The 16,822-nt window shown below is 35.6% G+C and overlaps 1 pseudogene; it reads right to left on the reverse strand.

The window, feature by feature from the left end:
• Positions 1-6,483: 6,483 nt before the first annotated feature.
• LOC113263357 (60S ribosomal protein L28-like) lies at positions 6,484-6,971 on the reverse strand (annotated as a pseudogene).
• Between the last annotated feature and the right edge of the window lie 9,851 nt (positions 6,972-16,822).

Raw genomic sequence — 16,822 nt, forward strand, 5'->3', positions numbered from 1 at the left:
AATTTGATGTAACAAAAATTTTTGATAAAGTGATTGAAAGTACTTATCTGTTGGGGCACCTGGGTGGCTCAGTCCATTAAGCATCCAACTCTTGATTTGGGCCCAGGTCATGATCTTGGGATCCTGGGATTGAGCCCCACCGTGGGCTCCATGCTCGGTGGGAAGTCTGTTTGAGGATTCTCTCCCTCTCCCCCTGTCCCTTCCCCTGCTTGTGTGCGCTCTCTCTTTCTCTCTCTCAAATAAATAAATCTTTAAAAGAGTACTTACCTGTTATTGTCCTACTGTATTCCACCCTTCTTAAATTTATTTATTTTTGTATTGAGTTATTTATTATTAAGTTACATATTTGTGTTTAATTTTAATACTCTCGAAAGAGAAAATCAAGTTATGAATACTTAGAGTGGTGTACTATCTATATAACCATTTTATTTCCATTTTGATATTTTATTTGTAACTCTTAAATTCTTTAAATACTTTGGCCAAGTCCTTGATACATACTGTTTTTACTTAGAAAGGAATTTAATTCAATTTGATTAGTCACAATTTCTAGCACACAATGAATGCTTAAGCAGTTATTTTTCTTTTTGTTTCTGATAGAGTGTGTTTCACAATGACAGAAGACATGACAAGAAACTTAGGTAAATAACTAAATTAGGATTTAGACTGCTAACATCTTAAGGTAGAGAAACACTATAGGTTTTTCTATTTCTCACTACTTGTTCTTGAGGGAAAAAAAGCCGAGGAACTCTACTCTTGTGAAATAGTGAAGAGAAAAAAACAGTATCTTTTAGTTTCTGATTGCGGCGTTTCTCAATTTTTTTTAGATAATAAAACATGTATAGAAAATAATAGTACTTATTCCAAATATTGAGGTTAAAATCCAAAATTGCTGCATGGTATAAGAAAGTGGTCCACTTTCATTATTTTGAATGTAGCTGTCCAGTTTTTCCAACACCATTTGAAGAGATTGTCTTTTTCCCATTGGGTATTCTTGCTTTCTGGGTCATAGATTAACTGACCATAAAAGCATAGGTTTATTTCTGGACTCTCTACGCTTTTCCATTGATCTATGTGTTTATTTTTGTGCCAGTACCATACTGTTTTGATTACTACAACTTTGTAGCATATCTTAAAATCTAGGATTGTGATACCTCTGGCTTTGTTCTTTCTGAAGATTGCTTTGGCTATTCAAGATCTTTTGTGGTTCCAAAAATAAACTCAAAATGGATTAAAGACCTACATGTAAGACCTGAAACCAGAAAATTTCTAGAAGAAAACATAGGCAGTAATTTTTTTGATATCAGGTATAGAAACAATTTTCTAGCTATGTCTCCTCTGGCAAGGGAAGTAAAAGTAAAATTAAAATATTGGGACTACACCAAAAAAAAAAAAAAAAAAAAAAAAGCTTTGTACAGTGAAAGAAACTATCAACAAAACAAGAAGGCAACCTATGGAATCAGAGAAGATATTTGCAAATGATATATCTGATAAAGGGTTAATATCCAAAATATATAAAGAACTTACACAGCTCAACACCAAAACCCCCCCACAAATAATTGAATTAAAAAATGAGCAGAGGACCTGAATAAATATTTTACCAAAGAAGACATACAGATGGCCAACAGACACATGAAAAGATGCTCAACATTAATAATCATCAGGGAAATGCAAATCAAAACACAATGAGATATCACCTCACACCTATTAGAATTGCTAAAATAAAAAAGACAAATAATAAGTGTTGGTGAGGTTATGGAGAAAAAGGAATCCTCATGCATTGTTGGTGGGAATGCAAACGGGTGCAGCCACTGTGGAAAACAGTATGGTGGTTCCTCAAAAAATTAAAAATAGAATTACCATATGATCCAGTAATCCCACTAATGGGTATTTCCCAAAGAAAATGAAAACACTGAAAAGGTAGATGCATCCCTCTGTTTATTGCAGCATTATTTGGAAGATGATAGAAGCAAGATATGGAAGATATGGAAACAAATTGAGTGTCCATCAATAGATGAATAGATAAAGATGTGGTATATACATACAATGTAATAGTGTATCATGTTTTTTAAACTAGCAAAACATGTATAGAAACCAATAACAGTTATTCTGAATAATGAGGTTAAAAATAAAGATTGCCAGAATGGTCTGGGTTAGAATTCAGGGGCTGTGGGAGTTAGTCCTGGATCTGCCTCTATACTCTGTTCTCTGCCAACAGGCAGTCTAGACCCATGCTTCCTAGACTTAAGTGACTGTTGGAATCATTGGTAGAGCTTGTTAAAAATAGAGATTCCCCAGTGGACCCTACCCCCAGGAGATTCTGATTCAGCAGGTCTGGGGTGGAGCCATGCGTTTGTATTCCCAGTGAGGCTGATGAGCCTTAAACATATCACTGGTCTATACCTTCGTTTTTCTCATGTTTATAATGTAGGGATCCAGTTAGGCCTAACTGTTATAGCCCTGAAAAAATAAGAAACAACAATTTCAACTTTTTAAGGGGACAGAGATTGCAGTTTAGAAGTTCTATACTTTAAAATATTAATAAAAGTTTAACTCTTATAAGCACCATGTAAGAATATAGAACGAACATTGGCACCATCGTCCAGACGTGAGAATAGAAGCACTGGATATGCAATGTCTAAAGTTATCCAGCTGGGGGGGCTTGGGTATCTTAGTTAAGTGTCCAACTCTTGATTTCTGCTCAGGTCATGATCTCAGGGTTGTGAGATCAAGCCTGGCACAGGGTTCCCCGCTGAACATGGAGCCTGCTTAAGATTCTCTCTCTCCCTCTCTCTCTGCCCCTCCTCCTGCTTGCTCACTCACTCTCTCTCTCTCTCAAATCAATCAATCAATCCAGCTGGATAGTAAGAAAGTTACGACTAATCTTGTCTCTCAACTCAAAGCCCTATTTTCTTTTGTTTATATGGTCCAGTTTTATAAGTGAACAATAACATTTATAGCCTGTTCATGGTGTTTAGAATGGATTCTCTCTGTTTCTTGGATCACACATGCTTCTTGGATATAGCTTTGTGGCAGAGGCAGGTAATAGTTTAAAAGAAGAATAACAATAAGAAATGATAATAATAGTATCAATGAAGAAGGAAAAAAAAGCTGCAAAGCACAAGAGAAATAGCATTTTCCGGAAAAGCACTTGTCATCTTTGAAGGTATCAATATTGCTAACAAGAGGTTCTCAGTGTGGTCTCTTTTGCAAGAACCCTCAACCCTCTACACTCTTGTGGGGTAATGTATATATTTTTCATTAATTGAGATGAGACACCAGCTATGAACAGATTTAGCTAACACTGCAGTTCTGTACCTTCTGTCTGAACCTAATTACTGTTCCCCACCAACAAATGTTTGCTCTTACCTCACCTTCAGTATCTCAGCTGTTGAAAAGTAAATCCCCAAACATTCCGTGATTAAGTTCTTGTTTCATGCTTGTAAGTTAATATTGAGATGCTGAGCCGGAAGGCGGAGGCATTGTTAGTGACAACTAAAATGAAAGACAAAGTGAGAATTAATTTGTTCCCATAGCTGTCAACGGGGGCTCCTCTGAGGCCATGCCAGTATAATGCCAGTTGCTGTATTGTGCTAACAGGAATTGCATCAGGCAGTGCCTGGCCAGCAAACACCAGCGTTTGGAATATAATACAATTTCAGGCCATCTAACAGGTTGGGCCTCATGATGCCTTTATTTTATTTTTTGTTTCAGATATAGTTTTATAGATACTTTTGCATAACAGCTTTGCTAATCTTAAATATTAAAACACCATGCAAATCCTATTCGATTTCCATTATTTTCGTTGTTGCATTTTTTAGCCCAAATGCAATGTTTAGTTGCATTTTAATCTTGAGTTAGGAAAATTAATTTTATGATACATTTCTGAAGGTTATAAAAGACTAAATGCTCATTTTGTAAGGGGGCTCTCTGACTTGTACTTTATAGACCAGTAAACCTAAAAAAAAATAAGAACAGATATAGAGTTAGCATATTTCTGCTTAATGAAAAGAACATTGAATATGTAATCTCTCCTGTTATCATTCTCTCATTTGTCAACAGCATGAACTTTTAAAAAATAAGAAAGTAGAAAAAACATGTCAAAATTTTAAAAAATAGCCTATGAAAGATATAATACAAAGTCTTTAGTGTTTTTTGTCTAAGATGCACTCTTGAAAACTTTGTTGACAACCTAGAAATACCAAGACCCACTGTTTGAGGAGGAGAGGGTCAATTGTCTGCTTACTTGAGGAGGGGGACACATGATGGGGATGCAAAAATGGTGATTTTGTAATGAGATAAACAATACTTCAGAGCACTTGGAAATAGGCGGTCTGTTCCATGACTAAGGATAATAGAAATCTCCACACTTTCCTTAATATTGCTTGGCTAGTGTGCGTGGATCTGGCCAAAAGCTCTGTCTTTTTTTCTCATCAAATTGTGATAGGCTTGTAAGTATTTCATCACTGTGAGCATTTCAAGAACCATGCCCCAGGTATTACCATAATTTTTTAGTAGGAAAACAAGATTTATTTTTAAAAATTTTACTTCCCTATAAATGTTTTCTCATGTTCTGTCACATGAGATGAGTGTTCTGTCATGTCACAAGAAGAGATGGCATTTTTCAGATTGTGCGTGGACCTTGGCGCATGAAGTTACATAATCTGGGGGAAGCCCATGTGCACTGTGCAGCACGGTTTTGGGGGGTCCCTGTCTGGTCAGGGCCAGAACAGCTAGACTTCCTGGCCTGTTACCCCCCAGGCTGCTATATCTTTGGTCTTAAGCAGCCATGTCAAGTTGGTCTGATAGTGAAAGCTTACAGATGGCGAACAGGACGAGTAATGTCCAGTATTTGCTATGTGCCTGTGGTGCTCTAGACTCAGCCGTGAAGGTCTAGATAAGTATTTCAGTGGCCAGCTGTAGAACTCATTGTGTCCATTTTGAATCAAGGTCTTTTGGACCTTCTGGAGGAGTCCTTTTTCAGGTTTTCAAAAGAAAAGCTGTGTAGTCTGAATTGTGCCTGGGATGGGAACTCAGTGGACTGAATGGTAGCAAGGTGGAAACCCTTAGTAGACAGAGCTGAGGGCAGAAGCTCTACATCATTACTTTACATATGAATTCGTCTATCTTATTGTAGATCATTTGTATTCTTGTAATGATGTCCATACTAGTTGCATGGTAGGTGCTCTAATGATATGTATGTTCATAAGTTGGATCTTAATGAGAAAAACATTCTGTTGGATTCAAAATTATTGAAGGAAGTTTCAGCATTATATTTATCAATGAATGGAAGAGCTTTTGGATTTGTTATCTATAATTTTAACTGTTTTAATATTTTGAATTGTTGTAAGAGTTGATTTGAAAATTGTTCTACTTTTTTGTGATATTTTTCATTAATGGTGACTGTTCATGATTTGGAATGTGCTTGTATCATTTTAATTATAGATGTGATACAAAAAGTTACAAAAAGTGCTCCCTAGTACTCTTGGGCACAGGTGGGAGTTCTGGCTACTCACTGGTACTCTACTGATACCACCTGGGCACCATGCCAATTCACCCCCCACCCCACCCCCTGGTGTGAACAGAGACTGAGTGGGGAATCTGGACTAATGTCCCAAACTGTCCATGCATGATGCAATGGTGCCCCATATTTCCCTGCTGGAGTGGCATAAGAGGAGGCCAGCAAAAATTAAAGATTCATGTAAGATCCAGAATTTCATAAGTTGATATCCAAGAAGTTCAGGTTCAATAAAAAAATAACTAGTCCTACCAATAAGCAGGCCAATCTCAAACAGAATGAGAAAAGACAATTAATAGATCTCTGGATTATACCTGAAGATCTAACATTCTTGTCATTAGAGTCCTGGAAGACAGGGGAAGTAGGATACCTTTCAGCCTTGAGCTACTTGAAACATTTGTGAATAAATTATGGGTCAAAGAAACAGTCTGAAGGAAAATAAAAAATATATTGGATTGAATGAAAATGAAAATAGAACATACCAAAATGTGTGTGACACAGCTAGATCAGTACCAAGAAGGAAATTTACAGCATTAAATACGTGAGAAAGAAGAGTAAGTCTCAAAACAATAATTTCAACTCCTACTTTAAGAATGTAGAAAAAGAAAAGTAAAAATAAACATAAAGCAAGCAGACAGAAGGATATAAGGACAGAAATAAATAAAATGGGAAGGAGAAAAACAATAAAACAAAACTTTTTTGTAAAAATCAATAAAATTCACCAATTGATAAAAAAAGAGAAGGCACAAATTATCAATATTAATAGTAAACAGGGGATATCACTGTAGATCCTGCAGACATAAAAAGGAAAATAGTCGAATACTGTAAATTACTCAGATAAACTTAAGGGCTTAGATGAAATGGATCAATTTCATGAAAAGCACTAATGACCACAAATAACTAAATATGAAATAGATAATTTAAATAGTTCTGCAACTATGCCCCCCCACCCCCCGTGGTTGATATCTTTATTGCTTTGGAGATGGGGGCAGGTGCTCAGGGGCTCCTGGTGGGGCGGGCTGCTTCCTCTTCTCCATCACAGGCTTCTGACTGTGCAGGATGGCGCTGGCTATGTGAATGGCAGCCATCCACAGGTCTGGGCAGTACTTGCTCTTGCGGATCATGCGCCTGATACTGCTGAGGGTAGCCGGTGCATACTTGCTGCTGCTGGTCCATATGTAGGAGGTGGCGGGTTTCCGCGGCCCCCATCTCCACTTCATGACCACCACTACAGCTCTGCCGTGGGCCACTGGCGCCACGCCCACAGTCTTGCAGTGAATCAGCTTGTTGTAGCGGAATGAGTTGCGAGCCTTCAGGTTACTGGGCTCAGTACTGTTTGACTTCTTGTTCCTCTTAATCAGGAAGCTGGAGCAGTTCGCGCAACCATCCATTGTAGGTGGGCGGACTTGGCGGCAGCTCCTTTCTCTACTGTGGCCAGAGAGGGAAAGAGACCCATAGTCCTGCAACTATTAAGAAAATTGAATTCATAATTTAAAAACTCATGAAAAAGAAATCACCAGGCCCAAGTCGTTTTACTGGGAAATTCCATTGAACTTTTAAGAAAGAACTAGAACAAATTATGCAGTCTCTTCCAGAAAAGAGAAGACAAGGGAATACATCTAAATTCACTTTATGGAGCTAGTATTACACTGATACTAAAACTATATAAAGACAGTAAAGAAAAAGAAAACTATAGTCTGATATCCCTCATGAAATTAGACACAAAAATCTGTAACATATTAGCAAATAGAATTAGGTAATATATATGAAGAATTATATGCCATGGCCAAGTGCGGTTTATTACGGTGATACAAGATTGGTTCAGTCCTCAAAAGCTATTATATGATCCACCATATTAACAAGCTAAAGAAAAGAAAAACCATATGATATCAATTGATACAGAAAATGCGTTTGACCAAAATTCAACACAATTCATAATGAAAATTCTCGGAAAAAATGGAGAAGAGGGAAACCTCCTCAACTTGATAAAGAGCATCTATAAAAAGCCTACAGCCAATACTTAATGGTAAAGAATTTGAATGCTTTCCCCCTACGATTAAGAAGGCAAAGTTATGGGGCGCCTGGGTGGCGCAGTCGTTAAGCCTCTGCCTTCAGCTCAGGGCGTGATCCCAGCGTTGTGGGATCGAGCCCCACATCAGACTCCTCCACTAGGAGCCTGCTTCTTCCTCTCACACTCCCCCTGCTGTGTTCCCTCTCTCACTGGCTGTCTCTCTGTCAAATAAATAAAAAAATAAAATAAAATAAAATCTAAAAAAGAAAAAGAAGGCAAAGTTATCTGCTCTTATATATTCAGCATGGTTCTGGAAGTCAGATGAGCAAAGGAAATAAATATACAGATTAGAAAGGATTTGCAGATGACGTGATTGTCTACACAAAAATCCCAAGGATTCTACTAAAAATTCCTGGAAAATAAGTCAATTCAGCAAGCTTGCAGGATACAAAATAAATACCAAAAAAGTAATTGTCTTTCTATATGTTGATGATAAACACATAGAAAAAAAGATTAAAATTCAATCCCACTTAAGATTGTTTAAGAGAAATGATTAGGTCTGAACCTAAAACAATATGTGTAGGACTTACATGCTGAAAAATACAACATGCTGATGAAATCAATTAAAGAAGATCTAAATAAATAGATATATTCTGTTCAAGGTTTGGAAGATTTGACATAGTGAAGATTTCAATTGTCCTTAAATTGACATCTAGGTTAAATGGATTTTTTTTTTTTTTAGGTTTTATTGATTTGATTGAGATTGAGAGAGAGAGAGAGCACAACCAGGGAGGAGGGAGAGAGGGAGAAGCAGGTTCCCCCCGAGCAGGGAGCCCAGTGTGGGACTCGATCCCAAGACCTTGAGATCATGACTTGAGCTGAAGGCAGATGCTTAACCGACTGGGCCACTCAGGTGCCCTAAATGCATTTTTAATTAAAATAACAACAAAATTGTGGACATAGAGAAGATTATTGTAAAAGTCATATGAAAATGTAAAGGAACTACAGTGGTTAGCATAATTTTTTAAAAAAGATTTTATTTACTAATTTGAGAGACAGAGAGATAGCAAGCAAGAGAGAAAGCATGAGCAGGGAGGAAAGGGAGAAGCAGGCTTCCTGTCAGCAGGGAGCCTGATGTGGGACTCGATCCCAGGACTCTGAGATCATGATCTGATCAAAGGCAGATGCTTAACTGACTGAGGCACCCAGGCACCCCAGTTAACATAATTTAAAAGAAGAATAAAAAGGGAGGAATCAGTCTACCCAATTTCAAAACTTATTATACAGCTAAAGTATTGAAGACTGTGTGGCATAGATAGATATACACAGGTCAATGGGACACAATAAGGAGCCAATAGGTAGGTCACATAAATATGTTCAACTGACTTTTTACAAAGATGCAAAAGCAACTCAAAGGAAGAAGGACAGCATTTTTAGCTGAAGATGCTAGACTAATTTGACATCTATCAACAGAAATACAACTTTTACTTAAACCTCACATCTTAGATAAAAATGATCTCAAAATGCATCATTGACTTAAATGTGAAATATAAAATTATAAAACTTTTAGAAAAAATACAGAAAATAGTTGGGATCTAAAAGCATGATTTATAGAAGGGAAAATGAATTAATTACATTTGATCAAAATAGAAAATTTTGCTCTGTGAAAGATACTTTTGAAAGGACAAAAAGACAAGCTACAGACTTGGAAAAAATACTTACAAAAGAATAATATCTATAACATGTAAAGAACTCTCAAAATTCAATAGTAAAAAAATAAGCAATCCAATTAGAAAATAGGCAAAAGATCAAACATTGCACTGAAAAGGATATGAAGAGAGAACAAATAAATGTGTTCAGTAATATTCAACATAATTAGCCATTAGAGAAAAGCAAATTAAAAATATAAGATATCACTATACTCCTCCCAGAATGACTAAAATAGAAAATAGTGGTAAAACCAAATGCTTATGAAGATGAGGATAAATTGGATCACTCATACATTGTTGATGGGAATGTAAAATGGTACAGACGTTCATAAAAAGGGTTTGGCAGGTTCTGAAGGAAATTTAACATCCAAGCACCGTACAACCTAGTAATTGCACTTATGGGCATTTATCCCAGAGAAATAAAAACTTATACTCACACAAAAACCTCCATACAAATGTTCACAGCATCTTTATTCATAATAGCCACATACTAGAAACAACCAAGTTGTCTTTCTGTGGGTGAATAGTTAAACAGGCTGATGTGCATGGAATACTACTCAGGAGTTAAAAATGAATAAACTATTGACACACAGAACAACTTGGATGAATCTCAGAGAATTTAACTGAATGAAAAAGGATGTTTTCAAAAGGTTACATGCTGAATTATTCCCTTTATGTAATATTATTGAAATGACAAAATTGTGTAACTAGAGAACATATTGGTGGTTTCCATAGTGTAAGAACGAGGGGAGCAAAACTATAAAGAGAAACTTTAGTAATTCTTGTAGTGATAGGAATGTCCTGTATCTTGGCTGTATCAGTGTCAGTATCCTGATTGTGATATGATACTGTAGTTTTGCAAGATGATACCGTTGGGAAAAACTGAGTAAAGGGAACATGAGACCTCTATTTAGTATTGCTTAGGGTTTTATGTGTTTCTACAGTTTTCTTCAACTCAAAAAAAAAGTTTAGTTAAAGCTATAGGAACAAGTTCGACTTTCTCATAAATACAAGATTTTACCCAAATGTTTTAAAAATTCAATATTTAATATATCCCCAAATGTTTTGAATTTGTTCTTATAATGTGTATATAACATAAAAATATATGGTGACTAACATAATATAATAAAAATACTATTAAACTAAAAAAAAAAGAAAAATATAATTAAATGTTTTTACTAAACCCCAATATGGATGCCCATCAGGTTTATTCCAGTTTACCCTAAAATGTGTTTCAAAGAAACCAAGATTTTTATCATAAGAGGAAAAAGAATTAACAAGGAAAGAAAGCATTTTTAAAATCACTTTTTGCAACCTCCAATAAAATAATTATGTATGTAATACTTACACCCAAACTTGCATGAATATTTTGACGGAGAATTTTGTAATGGATGTATCAGGCTGACAGCACCGGAATCCATTGATAAGACTTCACTGAACATCAGTTTATCACTAAACAAAAAACAAAAAACAGTACAAACAGATATTGTATAAACAGGTACGACTGAATATTAAGTGAATCCACTGTGGTACAATAGGGAACACACAGCACCAGCCATGAAGTGTTGTTGCCTCACAAACACCACTGAAAATATTAATGTGACTCTATTTAAAATTCAATCTCTATCCACCTTTATGTAGGAAACCTGGAAATAAGGAAGAGGTTAAGTGACAATAGAAGGAAATAATCACACCCCAAGTATAAGAAAATCAACATGAAAAACAACCCAGTTTCTTTGACTGTATTCTGATTTGAACACACAATCTAAGAAAGAGTGCAGGGAAAATTAAGTGTGGACTAGATAATGATGACATTAGGAAGTAATTGCTTAATTATTTTAGATGCTTGGTGGCATTGTGGTTGTTGAAAATGGTCCCTATCTTCTAGAAATTTATATTGAACTTATGGGTAAAATTATACGATGTCTGGAATTTGCTTTAAAACACTCTGGATATTGTTATTTATTTATTTATTTTTAATTTAAATTCAATTAGCCAACATATAGCACATCACTAGTTTCAGATGTAGTGTTCAATAATTTAACAGCTGCATATAACATCCAGTGCTCATCATATCACATGCCCTCCTTAATGCCCATCACCCAGTTACCCCATTCCCCCATCCACCTCCCCTCCAGCAACCCTCAATTTGTTTACTATAGTTAAGAGTCACTCATGGTTTTTCTCCCTCTCTGATGACTTCCCATTCGGTTTTCCCTCAAAAAAATAAAATTAAAATTAAAATTAAATTAAATATAAATAAGACACTCCAGATAGGTAACACTACCAATGACAGTGGAAGTGGGAAAATGGGGATGCATTGAGACTATTGACCAATAGTTGGTAGCTGTTCAGTTTGGAGGATGGATATCCAAATGATCATTATATCATCCTTTATACTTTTGCACGTGTTTGAAAATCTTCCATTAAAAATAATACATACATTTAACACCCAGTGCACATCAGAACAAGTTCCCTCCGTCACTAAACTCTACTCCTGAAAATAATATTACACTATATGTTAACTAACTAGAATTTAAATAAAAAATTGAAATGACAACAAAATAATACACACATAATGTACGATTTATGCCCTGCCAAAGCAAATAGAGATATCAAAAATGATTGTCAGCTTTTCATAGAATATTTTAAAACAGCTGAAGAAATCTATCTCTGGGTCTGGCTCAATTGTATCAGTCACACAAATTGAATACCCTTCTACTTTTCCTGATAGCCTTTTATATTATCATTAGTCATCTAGAAGCTAAGACTTTAATATACCCTGACTTTACTCACTGTATCAGCCCTTAGACAAATCTATTGTATATCTATCCTCTCAGGGATCCTGATTTCAATTAATTTCTGAAGCTTTGTGGTAACATTGTTAAAGGTTTTTCTGTGAAGGTTTTTATGGTCAAAAACGGTAAGTAAACACAAATGGGAAGACACATTATTTGTTTTGGCCCTCCCCTACCTCTCCCTTCCTCCCTTCCTCACCACCTCCCTCCCACCCTCCCTCCCTTCCTTCCTTTCTTTTTCTACCATCTTACCTAGGGATTCCCTTGCTATTAGTTGCGTAATATATAATAATAATAATAATAATAATAATAATAATAAAGAGATAGTTACCCAGGGCAAATATCTTTTGCACTTGATCAGGGAAGAAACAAAATAAAACAGAACATATTTTGTACAGTATGTTATCCTGCTGAGTTGTCATATGAGACCAGAAAACTATACTCTTGTTCAAACTTATGAAGTTAGAAAAAAAAACATGCAAATTAAGTGTGAAACATAAATTATTCTGAAAACAAACAAGAACAGCAACATTAAAGGAACAGGGTCATCAAGGGAAATTCAAATTCAGGACACAGCTGTGTAAAGCCTTAGACAGCGAAGAGTAGCAATGCTCATGGAAAGAAGGAGAGGAGTACATTGAAAGAGAATGCTCAATGAAAAGGAAATGGACTGATTCTATTTTTATCAAGAGGAGACCATTGTAAGATATTTTAATTACTGTTTAACATATCTTTAAGGAAGAGCTTCCATTTACATTAAAGAAAACAGAGTGGAATTTTGCTTCATTTGTTGAGTGTCTTTATAGCTATAGGATGTATAAAGTGAATGTACTGTTAGCTAATGGGGTCAAAGAAGAGATTACTCATTCATTCGTTCAGTAATTCAACAGTCTCTTATTGTTTTCCTGTAATGTGATGAGCATTAGTGGTTCAAAATTAAGAAGGTGTAGTCCTCAACTTTCACATACTTAATATCCTGCAGGGATTCACTGTAACAGTGAGTGTATTGATGGAGGTATACCTAGAGTTCAAGAGGAATACAAAAAGACCCCTAAGTCATAGCAGGGCCATAAAGATTACATGAGGTTATTGTAATGGGGGGGGGGGATGCCATAGTGATGGCTATGTTGGTCGTGGGTTGGGAGAGGTTAAGCATCTCAAGCATTCTAAAATCATGTCTGCAAAAGCCGGAAACATTCTAAAATTACAAGTGATTAGTTTTGGTTGGGCCAGGAGGTATATTTTGGTGGCCAGAAGGAGGTGCTAGAGGTGAAAGGGGCACAGAGCACAAAGGTCTGTGTGATAAACTGTATAAACCAAGCTTTATATTATAAAGCATGAGAAGGAATTGAAGGGTGTTAAAATGAGAGGTGTGATATAATCCGATATGCATTTCAGGAAGATATCCCCATGCTCAAGCTGACTATTCTTTAGAGTACTGAAGAGTACTGAAGTACTGGTAAGAAAATCCATGTGCATTCGATTTCAGTAATATTCCCTTGTATCTAATATCTGTCATTAATAAGAAGCTATTATTTGCAAAATAGTGCCTGTCATTCTTATATCTATTTTGTGCTCTCTCCTGCTCTGTCCTATAAGCAGAGTGGCTGATCCCTGCAAACTGTACTTCCCAGGCTCTCTTGTCCACTGCTCTTTTAGTAAGGTTTGACCAATTGTAGTTACTCGTGGGAGATCAGAGGACAGGAAGAGGGGGGAAGTCAGGTTATTTCTCCAAACCATTTAATTTTACTATAGTTTGGGACACAGCATGCTTTAAAAAAATTTTTTTTTTAATTTTAATAGGGCTTCAAGGATAGCTGAGTAGTGTGATAAGACACCTCCGAAAATAGCATATATAAAATACACGCATATATATACACACACACACACATGACAAAATTTGTAAGTTTTAAAATAAAGGTACAAAATATTCTTAGGGCTCAAGTGGGGAGTGAGAACTACCAGTTGATTAAAAAAAAGAGAAAAGAAAAGAAAAAGAAATAGGTTTCATATGCTGATATGTTTGAATTCACTCAAACCATAATGTATTCTGGGGCAAGAGTTGAAAGCATCACAAAGTTATGTTCCTATTACATCACTGACCTTCATAATATTCCTGGTCTCCTCATATTTCTCTCTGTATGTCTGCCATAAGCCCTATTTCTGTGCTTCCTGTTTTGACCCTTAGCTGCTGGAAAAGGAGCTTCCAGTGCAGCTGTGTGGGCAGGTACAGGCAGGTAGGTGGTCAGGTGGTAAGAGAGACAGGTAAATTCTTGATATTTACCAGGGGAGCCAAGAACTGAGGAGGCGGATTGGGAGGAGCAGAATAATTTAGGATCAAAAGCTATTCTCTAATTCCTGGATCCAGAGAAGAAAATACTTGGAAAGAATATTCCCAACACCTATGAACTAGAAAACACACAGATTTCCTGCATGGATATGGAAGAGAAAGGGATTTTTGGAGGTGGGATAAGGGGAACACATTAGGGAGAAATTCCTCGTTAAATTTTAATATAAAGAATCATTCTTTTGTTGATTTTTTATTTTGTTTTTGGATTATGTTTGTGTCAGTGAGAAAGATAGTGTCACAGTCATGTGTAACCGAGAAAAGGACCTGGACAGAGTGCCCATGTCTGCTCTATGGACAAAGAGAAAATCAACCAGTCTGCTGAAACCAAAACACCACCGTCAGGGAAAACAACACCTATGACAACACAACCTCTCTTCTTTTTAATGTTCAGAGACTCAGTGCATGGCATACTCAATGAATATTAGCATCCAATAAATATTGGCTTAATAAATGAATGGCAAAATAAATGACAAGATAACATTTTTACCGGCACTTGGATAAAGCATGATTTTAAAGACTTGATACGGGAAATAAAGCATTCTTTTACTTCTCCTCAAATCCAAGTGGTTTACAACATATATACTTAGACCAAAATTATTAGTATTATTTTTAATGAGTAAGTTTTTTCTTCTTGGGTTGAAATAGTCGGTCAAATTTTATAGACACCCTAGAGCTGTCCAAAAACAATTTGCCCTTGAAATGTGGAAACCTGAAGTGTTAACTGCCAAACATGATGTAATCATCTATTGACATCTTCATTCCCTTCCCAAGGTATGAGATTAAGCCTTCTTTTATTTTAATGATGAAAATATTGGAGCTGTAGTAAGGAAGAGTAAACTTGAATTTTCTTAATAAAAAAATACAAAGTATCATTGGCAAAACTGTAATATCCGTCCAAAAAGTGAAGCACAATAGACAGAGTATTCCACGGGCAGATGTTAACTTAAAGTGCGCATTGTTTGGGAAAGGAGTTAATTAACAACTTATTAATTGGATAGAAAATCTGAAACTGTTGTACTCCTAGCAAATACATAATTTTCTTCAAGTATTATTAAAGCGTTTTTGTTGTACCTATTAAAGATTCTTGTCTCTAAGTTAATTTCATTATGCTAATAAGCTATCATCGTTACAGAACCTAAGCTTTGATCCATGTTAATTGTCGTGATCTTCAAAGACAAAGTCACCACTTACTTTAAATGAATTTTACATCTTTTTAAAGAATCACACGGAAATTAGGGGAAGTAATTAATTTTTTATTATGTGTCTCAATATTTTTAAGGGAGGAAGTCAATGGTATTGGCTAGAATTCATTTTAACATTTAACTAGGGAAAACAGCATGAGGCAAAAAAACTGTTCAGATGCAAAAGATTAAAGAAAATTTGAAACTGGGACCTAATTTGTCTTGATAAACTTTGGTGTTTAATATGCTTCTTTTGTTCTCAGTGTGAAACTGCAGGGTTTTGATTTGTAAAAACTTTTTGAAGAATTAATTCTTTCTAATTTTTATTCATTTCTTTGCCTTTCTTTTACACTAAGACAGACAAGTTGACCTTCAAACCATAACACTTTTAAATATCTATGAACTTACAAGGTTAAATCTATTAGTGATCTGATATTAGCTATTGTACACTAACAGAGTATGTTTCTTCTGAAGCAGCTTAGACCTAGCTGTTCCTATATTATAACTAGTTATTTGAACCTTAAGGGGTATAAGCAAATAATGTTATTAAATTATTTGCATTTCTCTTTGTAATGAGAAAAGGTCAAGTATGGAAATATTAACTCCTTCATTTTGTGAATTTTTTTTACGTGAAGATGGAAATGTACTGGTTTTATCTTTGTTATAATCAGAGTGACGTGCAGGTTAGGGACATTCTTCAAGCCCCAATCGACCTAGATCAAGTACTGGATCAAATTCTAGACAGGCAAAAGCAAAAGCATAATATGGTATATTTTTTTCTTAAACATTCAGAGAGAAGGAATGAATTGTCAAAATTAGAAGAATTAATTTTGTAATCATTTCGCCATATCAAGTCACCTGACCTTCTTTTTAGAAGGATATGGGGTATGAAAGAGACATATTAAATATACATTAAAACAACAACAAAAACACTAGAATTCACCAAATAATGTAAATAGGTGCTTCACAGAGAATAGAAATGTATTAGATGGGATTTTTTAGAGAAAATCTAGTGGCTGTAATATAACTGTTAGCAAAGAGGAACATCTCAGTACCACAAACAAGCTAATGATGAAGTTCTACTTTGCTATGAAGGATTTCTGATCCCATTGGAGAGGTGATGAACTCATCATAATAATTTCTTGAGAGATAAACCAATAGTTCTCAATTCTTTCTGTGCAAAAATTAGGTGGTGATGACAAAAATGTGAATTCCAGCATGATGCCCAAGGGTTTATGTTTTTGACAAGTATTCATAG

This window comes from Ursus arctos, unplaced genomic scaffold (assembly GCF_023065955.2).
Source record: "Ursus arctos isolate Adak ecotype North America unplaced genomic scaffold, UrsArc2.0 scaffold_1, whole genome shotgun sequence".
In the NCBI taxonomy this organism is placed as follows: domain Eukaryota; kingdom Metazoa; phylum Chordata; class Mammalia; order Carnivora; family Ursidae; genus Ursus; species Ursus arctos.